The sequence below is a fragment of the Triticum aestivum genome, chromosome 5A (assembly GCF_018294505.1).
Source record: "Triticum aestivum cultivar Chinese Spring chromosome 5A, IWGSC CS RefSeq v2.1, whole genome shotgun sequence".
In the NCBI taxonomy this organism is placed as follows: Eukaryota; Viridiplantae; Streptophyta; class Magnoliopsida; order Poales; family Poaceae; genus Triticum; species Triticum aestivum.
Window position 1 is genome coordinate 506360815 of NC_057806.1, and position 10595 is coordinate 506371409.

Consider the following 10595-nt stretch of genomic DNA (forward strand, 5'->3'; position numbering starts at 1 on the left):
GCATCTACTACTATTACTCCACACATCGACCGCTATCTAGCATGCATCTAGAGTATTGAGTTCATAAGAACGGAGTAACGCTTTAAGCAAGATGACATGATGTAGAGGGATAAACTCATGCAATATGATACAAACTGTCGGGGGACTAATCCACGAGCACCTATGGGACCGGCGGACCGAGTCCCTTTCGGTTCGGCGGGGGCGAGGGTCGCACGAAGAGCGGATCGAGGCGAAGCACACGACCAGTTTACCCAGGTTCGGGCCGCACGGATGCGTAAAACCCTACTCCTGCTTTGTGGTTTGTATTGAATTCTTGCTCGGGAGCGCGGAGTGCTACAGTACACCCCAGCAGCTAACGAGACTGAGCGTGAGTGTTCTCTTCCTCCCCCCCTCCACGTTGCGCATGGGCCTCCTTTTATATGCTCAAGGGATCACCGATAGGTGGCAACGTAGACAAGGGTAAAAATGGAAAGGTGTTGCAGTTGGTACAGCTACCTGCTACAGTGTATCATACCTAACCCTGACGGCAGGGGACAAGGGCATTAAATGCCCGTCTGTGTCGCCTAAATAGTGCAAAAGGGACCGTCAGGGATGCCACCGCTCGCCACGATGGCAATCTTGTCAGTGCCGCTTGCCACTGCGCACCGCTGGCTGCACAGCCTCCCGCCACGTACGCCTGGAAGGGTCCCAGAGCGACACGTTGGTGGATGTGCTGGAGCGCGGGCACAGAGTGGTGGCTTGCCGCGGCAAGCGCCTTGCCGCGGTCATTGTCTTGTCGCGTCCGGGAGCTTGTCGCTCACCGGGCCTTGCCGGGACGCGTGGCGCGTCGCGGCAAGTTCCTTGAGATGCCTTGGTTGGCCTTCCCAGCAAGCTCCTCTTGCCGGGGTCTTGTCTCCTTGGCTTGGATACTTTGTCCTTGAATGGCTCCAAAGGAACCACGGAGGACCTTGGCGGTCACCCGGCAAGCCTTGCCGCGGGATGCTGTGACTGCCCGTGCACAAGTTCGGGATACTAGGGTACCCCTACTCTAGTACACCGACAGGAGCCCCCGGGCCTGGGCCATACACGGTGCCAAGCGCTGTTGGGCCAGGCCCAAAACAGGGCATGGGCACGCGCGGCCTGGGTTACGCCGTACCTCTCCCCGAATCCACCGCGCCCTTCCCGAACGGCACGCGTTGAATGCGGCATCGTGGGAGAGATCGTGGGTGGTTTCTTTATTTGGAAAGGCGGAACGTCCGCCCCCCTCTTTATAAGCATGGGAAACAGGGGTAGTTCGCCCATTCGCCGCTTGCTACTCCAATCTCGGAAACCTCCGCCGCTCCCTCATCTTCCCAAAGCTGAAAGAGAGTAGCACCCCGCCCCCCATCACCACCAGCACCACCAACGCCGTCGACCTCCTCCACCAATTCCGCCATGGCTCCGAGAGCTGACAAAGGGAAGGTTGTGAAGTCGACCGAGGCGCAGCGGCTTGCAGCGCTGCGAAAGGAGCGGGCAATCTTCCCGCCCAAGCTCGCCGCGAGGGAGCTGAGGGAGAATTACTACCTCTTCTGGTCGACGGAGACGCGAGCTCATCCACGCACGAAGGTACTTCCAGCCGCCGCTTGGGAAATGGCTCCAAATGGATATCCTTTTTTCGCCTTGTTCTTCTACTGCGGGCTCTGCCCGCCTTTCTCTGAGTTTTTCTGCGATATTATGAACACCTACGGGTTCCGCCTCCTTGACTTCACCCCCAATGCCGTTCTGACCATGGCAATTTTTGCACATCTCTGCGAAAACTTTGTCGGAGTCTATCCCAATGTAGCCCTTTTTCGCCACTTCTTTATGCCCCGAGTAGAGAGAGGAGAGCCTTTATCCGGCGGAATCGCCTGGATCTCGACGGCCGGCAAGAAGGACACTTATCTGGAGGAAGAGTTCCGCGGCAAGTGGGAGGAATGGAGAGCAGACTGGTGCTGGATTGTCGAGGAGAACCCGCAGCCGTTTACCGCCCGGCGCCAAGCCCCAGTAGCACGCGACAGCGATTGGAGTGACGTGGCCCCGGAAGACGATAGTCTGAAGATTGCCGTCACCCGGATCCAACGCCTCAGGCTTGCCGGGCTCACTGTAGGCGCTGTTGGCGCAGATTTTCTTCGCTGCCGCATCGCCCCCCTGCAGGAACGGAGGAGACCCGCCTGGGAATTCAAGAATGCGGCGGATATCATGAGGCTGCGTCCGGGCCTCAACTTCAACTTCACTGTTCTGGAGCTTAACGCGATGCTCCAGGAGCTGTTCAAGTACGACCCTCAACATCCCGAAGTGTTCAGGTTGCCGAAGGGTGTCGTTCCGCTGTGCAACAACTCCGTGCTCGACCGCATCCATGCAATGATGCCGCTGTGCGATTCGCATGGAATTGTCCCAACTTGGCAAGAGCTTGCAGACGATGTCGTGCAGGAGTTCTTTGACGGCTTGGTAGAAGTGCCGGTCCGCTCCGACGAAAAGAATAGCCTCACCCGCGACACCACCGATGCGGAGATGACACGCATCGCCACTAGGCTGGAAGAGGCGGCGGCAGCCGCAGCCGCGGGCGAATTTGGATTCACCGTGGAGGAGCCAGAGGCAGCAGAGGTGGCAAGCCGTGCCGAGCGAGAGGAGCTTGTCGGCGAGAAAGAGCTTGCCGGGCATGACGTCGAGTCGAGCGAGCCTGCCGAGGATACGAGCGGCTCACTGGAGATCAACTCCTCTTCCTCCTCATCTTCAGGCAGCTCGCTGCAAGCAGAGCCTCCATCCCCACCAAGAAGGCGTCTCCGCAAGGTCGGGGACGTAGCAGGGCGGCGGGCGAGTCAACCGTCGCCGCGCCGCGCGACACGCTCCACCGCGGCAAGCACTATTGCCGCGGGAGCACCTCATGCTGCTGCGGCAACTGGAGCGGGGTCCACCCGGACCACCGCTTCTGCTCCTGCCGCTTCTCACGCCGCGGCGGCAGCCGGAGCGGGGTCATCTCAGACCACCGCCACTGTTCCCGCCAAGCGGCCAAGGGAAACTACTCCTCCGCCTCCTCGCGCCGGGCGAGAGCCGGACTTCGACTTCTCCGCGTTCAGCTCTGACGAGGACGAAGAAGAGTAAGATTCTCTTGTTGTACTTGTAGTTCTTCAATTCTTGCTGTTTTGTCTTGTATCTCATTTGCTTTACTCTGAACTTATTCCTTTTTAGGACTCTGGCCCAGAGAGCAGCAAAGAGAGCCAAGGTCCCGGTGATTGTCATCGAGGACGAACCCACCGCGACTGCAGGGGGTGCATCCGAGACAACCTTGCCGGACCCGGCAACTGTTCTCCAGAGCAGCCCCCAGCGTAAGTATATGGTTTGCTTTCCGCTGTTAGGCGCGCATGGATACTCTTTCTTTGATGACATCTGACTGTTGGGTTGCGTAGGAGCAGAGCAGCCCCACCAGGAGCGCCCGGAGGCCGCCCCCGAAATGCCAAGGGAGAGTCCTCCGGCAAGGGAGAGTTCTCCGGCAAGGGACATCACCAGCGTCCCCCCGGCGGCGGAGACTACGACTACCGAACCCAGTACAGGTAATCTTCTCTTCAAAGCTTCCCTTGGGTTCTTCTTCTTGTTGGGTATTTGCTTGATTTTCTCACTTTTCCGGCCATCAGACCCATCTGCTGCGGAGCCGATGGAGACCGAGGTTGCTACCGACGACGTCGCTGCCACTGAAGAAGCAGCCGGTGCTGATGATCCCGCCGGCGACGAGGCCGCCAAAGCTGCCGCCGCAGCAGCTGGCGAGGGGTCTAGCGATCGCACTGACGGCCCTGAGGCCGCAGGAGCGCCAGGCGCTATGTCAACCGCCGACCCGTCCGCCGCTGCCGCAGCGCCAGGCTCCAAAGAGCCCCAGCCAGGCGTCTACTTGAAGGCCGGCGATGGCGTCTTCATCAACCTCCCCTGGGCGTCAAGCTCCAAGGCGCCGGTCGAGGGAGAGAGCTTTGATGGAGAGGTGCTCGCCTCCGCTAGGCTGACGCTAGTTGATGCGCCGAGCCGCAGCAGCGGCGAGCCTGAGGAGGAGCGGCTGCTGCGGAAGCTGTTGTCGCTCTACCGCGTGCGGCAAGCCAAGCTGGAATCCCGCGAGGCGCTTGTCGCGAAGGCGGGAGCGGACATCAAGAAGCGTGCGGAGGAGCTCCGGGGTCTCAACCAGGAAGCTCTCCGGTCTCTGGCAGAGGAGCGGGAGCAACTCGTCGAAGAGCAGAAGGCCTTCTTCCTCGAGAAGGCCGAAGTTGAAGAGCAACAGCGGCTTGCTGCTGAGAAGCTGTCTGCGCAGGAGGGTGAGCTGGTGCAACGGAAAGTCAACCTCGACAGCCACGAGGAGGAGCTTGCCGCGCGTGAGGAAAAATTCGTCGAAGCCCTTAAGCAAGCAGAGGATGCTGCCGCAGTTGCCGAGGCCGCCAAGAAGGAGCTGGAGACGAAGGTGGCGTAGCTGGAGGCCGATCTCAAGGCGAGTGGTGAAGAGCTTGCTGCGCTCAAGCATGAGCGGGAGAAGGATGCCCACAGCAACTCAGAGCTGCAGGTTCATCTCGCCGAGAAGGGCAAAGAGCTTAGCGCCGCCAAGGACTCCAACGCAGATCTTGAGTTGAAGCTGACCACTTTGACCAAGACGCTGGACGGCGCCAGGGAGCAGGAGGTGGCCTTGAAGGAGGAGATCAAGGCCGACAAGGCGCTGCTGGCGAGTGCTGCCGCCGCCCAGAATGCTTTTAGGGAGAATGTGGAGCACTGGACGGAGGGTCTCGTGAAAGCTGCCGCAGATATCGACAGGGAGCTGGCGCAGCTGGGGGTGGAGGATCTCGGGTATCCCTCTGATGAGAACCTCCAACCCAGCACCAAGCTCACCTTGTTCTTCAAAGGCGTGGCGACGGCCCTCCAGCGGCTCCGGGAGAAGATCCCAAAGCAGCTGGTCAATGAGTCGCGCAAGATCTGCACGGGATCTCTTCAAAAGGTGTTGGTGAAGGTGGTCTTCCGCAACTCGGGCCTCAACCTCACCAACGTCCTCAAGACCCTGCCGCCGGATGCTGATCTGGAGGCGCTCAAGACCCTTGTCCCACCCATTGTGGACAAGGTGAGCGGGATCAAGAGGATTGAGGGCGATCGCATAGACTAGGCCGCCCGTTTTCTTCTTTTCTTGTCGCTGCTGGTCATGTTATGAGAACAATCTGTTAGAGCCGCGACAAGTTACCTTGTAATATAACTCTATTCTGGGTAATGATTGCAATGTTATTCCCTATACTTGATTCCTCCCTTTGTATGTTTTTGCCCTACGCTTTTAGGGAACTTGCTGGTGCAGGCACTTTAGCCACGAGCGCTGAGTGCGGGACGTCAGCAGCCTGCTGGCGGTGCCGCTACCGACAAGAAACCTTGTCGCAACTAGTCGCAGCTCACTTAAGTTGTTGAGCGGACTCGAAACAAAGTAAGGGCGCAACTAGCTACGAGTTGGTTCCTCCGCGCACAGTTTTTCCATACAAAGTGCGGTCGTTCAAGGGAGATAACCTAAAAATTTAAAAAATCTGATTGCTCAAACTTTGGCAACTTAGCTTTTCTTTTGCTTGCTTCCCGGTAAGGTGAAACTTTCTTGAACGACGCCTGGTCCATACTATTATCTTCTCCTTTCCCCCCAGCAAACTTGTGGGCGAGGGAACCTTCCTTTCCTTGAGAAAAAAGAAAGAGGAGAAAATAAAGATAAGGAGCCTTATGGCTCGTTATTGCTTACCGGGGAGTAGGTGCTGCACAAAGTGTCAGATCACATATGCAAAAAATAGAAAGCATGAAATTGACAAGATGTGCGGAGCATACGAGCTTTGCTTATGCACGGGGTCTGCGCCCGGCTTTGTACAAAGGATTACATGCAACAGCGGCAAGACTTGTACAAAAGGTGGTTGCCGGAACAGGTTCCGGCAACCGCGCCTTACGGGTAAAACTTACGAAGATGCTCAATGTTTCAGGAATTGCTCACAGGAATGCTATCTTCGGTCTCAAGGCGGACAACGCCAGGCCTAGTGACTCGTTTCACCCGGTAAGGGCCTTCCCACTTTGGAGTCAACTTGTTGGAATTCTTGGCGGATTGAACACGCCGAAGAACAAGGTCGCCTTCCTCAAGACTTCTGGCATTAACTTTGCGGCTATGGTAGCGGCGCAAAGCTTGCTGGTAGAGAGCAGCTCGTACAGCAGCCTGAAGACGGTCTTCCTCAAGAAGTAGCGCGTCATCTTGTCGCAGCTGCTCTTGCTCAAGCTCATCATAAGCGAGCACCCGAGGTGACCCGTATACGAGTTCCATGGGGAGAACTGCCTCTGCTCCATAGACTAGAGCGAAAGGTGTCTGGCCAGTGGCTCGATTTGGCATCATCCTGATTGACCAAAGAACCACCGGCAGCTCCTCGATCCAGTTTCTTCCGCACTTGTGCAGATTGTCGAAAGTCCTGGTCTTGAGCCCACGTAGCACTTCAGCATTTGCCCTCTCCGCTTGACCATTGCTTCTCGGGTGAGCAACAGAAGCGAAGCAGACCTTGGCGCCAAGATCTTGGACGTACTGCATGAAGGTGCGGCTCGTGAATTGCATACAGTTGTCGGTGATTATCCTGTTAGGGATCCCGAAGCGGCAAACAATCGACCTGAAGAACTTGACTGCTGACTGTGCTGTCACCTTCCTCACTGCTTCCACTTCCGGCCACTTTGTGAACTTGTCGATTGCAACGTACAAGTACTCAAAGCCCCCGACTGCTCGGGGAAAGGGGCCGAGGATGTCGAGCCCCCAGACCGAAAATGGCCAGGATAAAGGGATCATCTTGAGAGCTTGAGCTGGTTGGTGTATCTGCTTGGAATGGAACTGGCACGCTTCACACTTGGTTACTTGTGCAGTTGCATCCTGGAGGGCTGTTGGCGAAAAGAAACCTTGCCGAAATGCTTTGCCGGCAAGTGCTCTTGCGCCAATGTGGTGACCACATATGCCTCCATGTATCTCTGCCAATAGCTTTTGTCCGTCTTCCCGGTGAATACACTTCAATTTCACACCGTTGAGTCTTCTTCTGTACAGTGTGTTGTCGACAAACTGGTACATACTTGACTGCCGGGCTACTCTTTCCGCTTCTTCTTGCTCTTCGGGAAGTTCTCCTGTCTGATGGAAACGGACAATCTGCTGTGTCCATGCTGGAGCTTGTGGCTCGACAACAAGGACTAAAGGCAAATCTGCTGCTGCGGGAACATCCGCTTCTACGGTGAGAACCTGCGGCTCTGCCGGAGCTTGACGTTCCCCGGCAAGCTTGCCGGAGCAAAACTTGTCGGGAGCTTCTACTTCAATGGAACAAACCCTAGGCCTTGCCGGAGCAGACTGCTCCTCAGCGCTCTTGGCGTTGATCTTGGGGACCTTCTTGGCGGCGGCTTCGGGAAGCTCTGCCGGAAAATAGTCACCAGAAATCAACTTCCTCTTCTTGCTCTGTCCAGTTGATGGCATTACAGACGGTTGAGTCAGCTTGAGCACAAAGATCCCTGGTTCCACAGGTAACTTAAGTGCGACGCACTTTGATAGGCCATCGGCAATGGCGTTCTGAGCTCTTGGAACATGCTCCATATGTAGGCCGTCAAAGTGCTCTTCTAGCTTTCTCACTTCGTCGACGTAGGCTTCCATTAACGGACTCTAATAGCTCTTGTTCACTTGGCGGACGACAAGCTGTGAGTCACCCCTGACAATGAGCTTCTTGATCCCAAGGTCTGCCGCGATCCTGAGACCGGCAAGCAAGCCTTCATACTCTGCAGTATTGTTTGTTGCTTGCTCCTTGGGAAAGTGCATCTGGACTACGTACTTGAGGTGCTCTCCGGTGGGTGCGACAAGCAGCACGCCAGCGCCGGCGCCTTGCAGCGAAAAGGCACCATCAAAGTACATCAGCCACTCTTTGCTTGCTTCCTCAACGGGGATGCTCGTTTCTGGAATTTCTTCATCTGGTGTTGGCGTCCACTCTGCTATGAATTCTGCCAATGCTCTGCTTTGGATAGTTGAAGTACTCTCAAACTTGAGGCCAAAGCTTGACAGTTCTAGTGCCCACTCAACAATCTGGCCTATCACTTCTGGATTCTGTAGTATCCTCTTCAGCGGAAAACGAGTGACAACTGTGATCTCATGTGCTTGGAAGTAATGGCGCAGCTTTCTCGAGGCCATGAGAAGGCCGAAAAGCAATTTCTGCATGCCAGAGTACCTTGACCTAGCTCCCTGCAGAAGGGAACTGACAAAGTAAACTGGGCGTTGTACCATTCTCTTCTGTATCTCCTCGCGCATCTGTGCAGATCCATCCTTGTCGGGACCAGAGCTTGTCAGGGAAGCCCCCTACTTGTCGCTAGATGCACCTGCCATGGTTGCTGGCTCGTCATCTGCCTCCCTCTCTGCTACTAACGCAACACTAACCACTTGATTGGTTGCCGCTATATATAGCAGTAACTTCTCTTGTGGCTTAGGTGCGACAAGTGTTGGAGTGGAGGACAGGTATCTCTTCAAGTCTTGCAGCGCAGCCTCCGCTTCCGGAGTCCATTTCATTGGACCTGCCTTTTTCAACATTTTGAAAAACGACAGGGCGCGCTCAGCAGACCTAGAGATAAACCTGCTGAGAGCAGCCACGCAACCGGCAAATCTTTGTACATCCTTGACGCGCTTTGGTGCTTCAATCTACTCAATGGCCTTGATCTTGTTGGGATTGGCTTCGATTCCCTGCTGAGACACGAAGAACCCGAGAAGCTTGCCGGAGGAGACTCCAAACACACACTTCTCGGGGTTGAGCTTGAGGCTGATCTTGCGCAGATTTGCAAAGGTCTCGTCTAAATCTTGAATTAGAGTTGCCTTGTCCTTGCTCTTGACCACTATGTCATCCATGTAGGCTTCCACATTTCTGTGTATTTGTGGCTCAAGAGCGACATGAACTACCCTTGCAAATGTTGAACCAGCATTTTTTAAACCGAAAGGCATCCGTATGAAACAGTACGTGCCACATGGAGTGATGAATGCGGTCTTCTCCTCATCCTCTTCTGCCATGAAGATCTGATGGTATCCTGAGTATGCGTCAAGAAATGAAAGCAAGTCACATCCGGCCGTGGAGTCAACAATCCGGTCAATGCGCGGCAAAGGAAATGGGTCTTTGGGACAGGCTTTGTTAACATCGGTAAAGTCGATACAAAGTCTCCATTTCCCGTTCGCCTTGCGCACGACTACATGATTGGCCAACCACGTAGGATGGAGCACTCCTCTGACAAGGCCTTCTGCTTCCAACTTCTTGATCTCTTCTGCGATGAATTCTTGACGCTCCACTGCTTGCTTCCTGACCTTCTGCTTGACGGGCCGCGCATGAGGACAAACGGCAAGATGGTGCTCAATTACTTTCCTGGGTACACCGGGGATGTCAGACGGTTGCCACGCAAACACGTCGATGTTCGCCCGTAGGAAAGCAATGAGCGCGCTTTCCTATTTAGGGTCAAGAGTGGCACTGATGGTGAAGGTACCACCAGTGCCGTCCTCCTTGGCGGACACCTTCTTGGTCTCTGGCGGAGCTGCCATTATCTTCTTACACTTGCCGGTGGAGCTCGATGGTGCGTCTTCGGCGGCAGCGCAGCACTCCGAAGAGGTGCGCTTGCCGGAGTGGGCATCAGAACTCTTGCCGGACTTTGTCTTCTTCTTCCCCCTGGGAGCTTCAACGGAAGGTGACTTGCGATTTGTTGCGGCTGCCGCTTCCCGATAGATCTTGTCGGCGCAGATAAGAGCATCCTTCTTGTCGCCAGAGACAGAGATGACGCTTATCAGGCCTGGCATCTTCAGCATGTTGTATGCGTAGTGAGAGGCTGCCATGAACTTGGCGAGTGCTGGACGGCCGAGTATCCCATTGTAAGGCAATGGAAAATCGGCAACGTCAAAAGTGACCCTCTCAGTCCTGAAGTTCACCTTGCTGCCAAATGTTACTGGCAACGTGACCTTCCCCTTCGGCTTGCTCCTTCCCGGGTTGATTCCTTGGAATGTGCCGGTCTCTTCAAGCTCGCTGTCAGGGATCTAGAGTTTCTGGAATACAGCAGAGGAGATCAGGTTCAAGCCGGCCCCATCGTCAACTAGCATCTTAGTGACCTTGAGGTTGCGGATAGTTGGTGAAACCAACATCGACAGTTGTGCGATCAGGGTGGTCCTCAATATCAAAGATGATAGGCGTGCTAGACCATTTCAAAAGCTTGCGTGACTCGACAGGTGGTGCCGCCGCATTGACTTCCCGCACCCACTGCTTGAGTTGGCGGTGCGAAGTATGCAGAGAAGCACCGCCGTCAACGCACGAGACCTCTGTGGCTTTCTGGAACTCCTGCTCACTGGTCTCGACACCATCCATGTCTTTGTCGTCGTCGTCATCTTCATCCTTGTTGCGGCCGCGGGGAGGTCTGTCTCCTTGCCGCTGCTTGGCCTTGCCGCGGCGTCCTCCCCGGCCGGCGCGCTTCTTGCCAGATTCTCCAGCGCCTCCTTGGGACCTCTCCTTGTCGCGTCGCTCATATTCAGCCTTTTGCTGCTGGACAAGCTGCTCGATCTTCTTGCAGCTCTGGAGGTCATGGCCCTTGGTGCGGTGGAT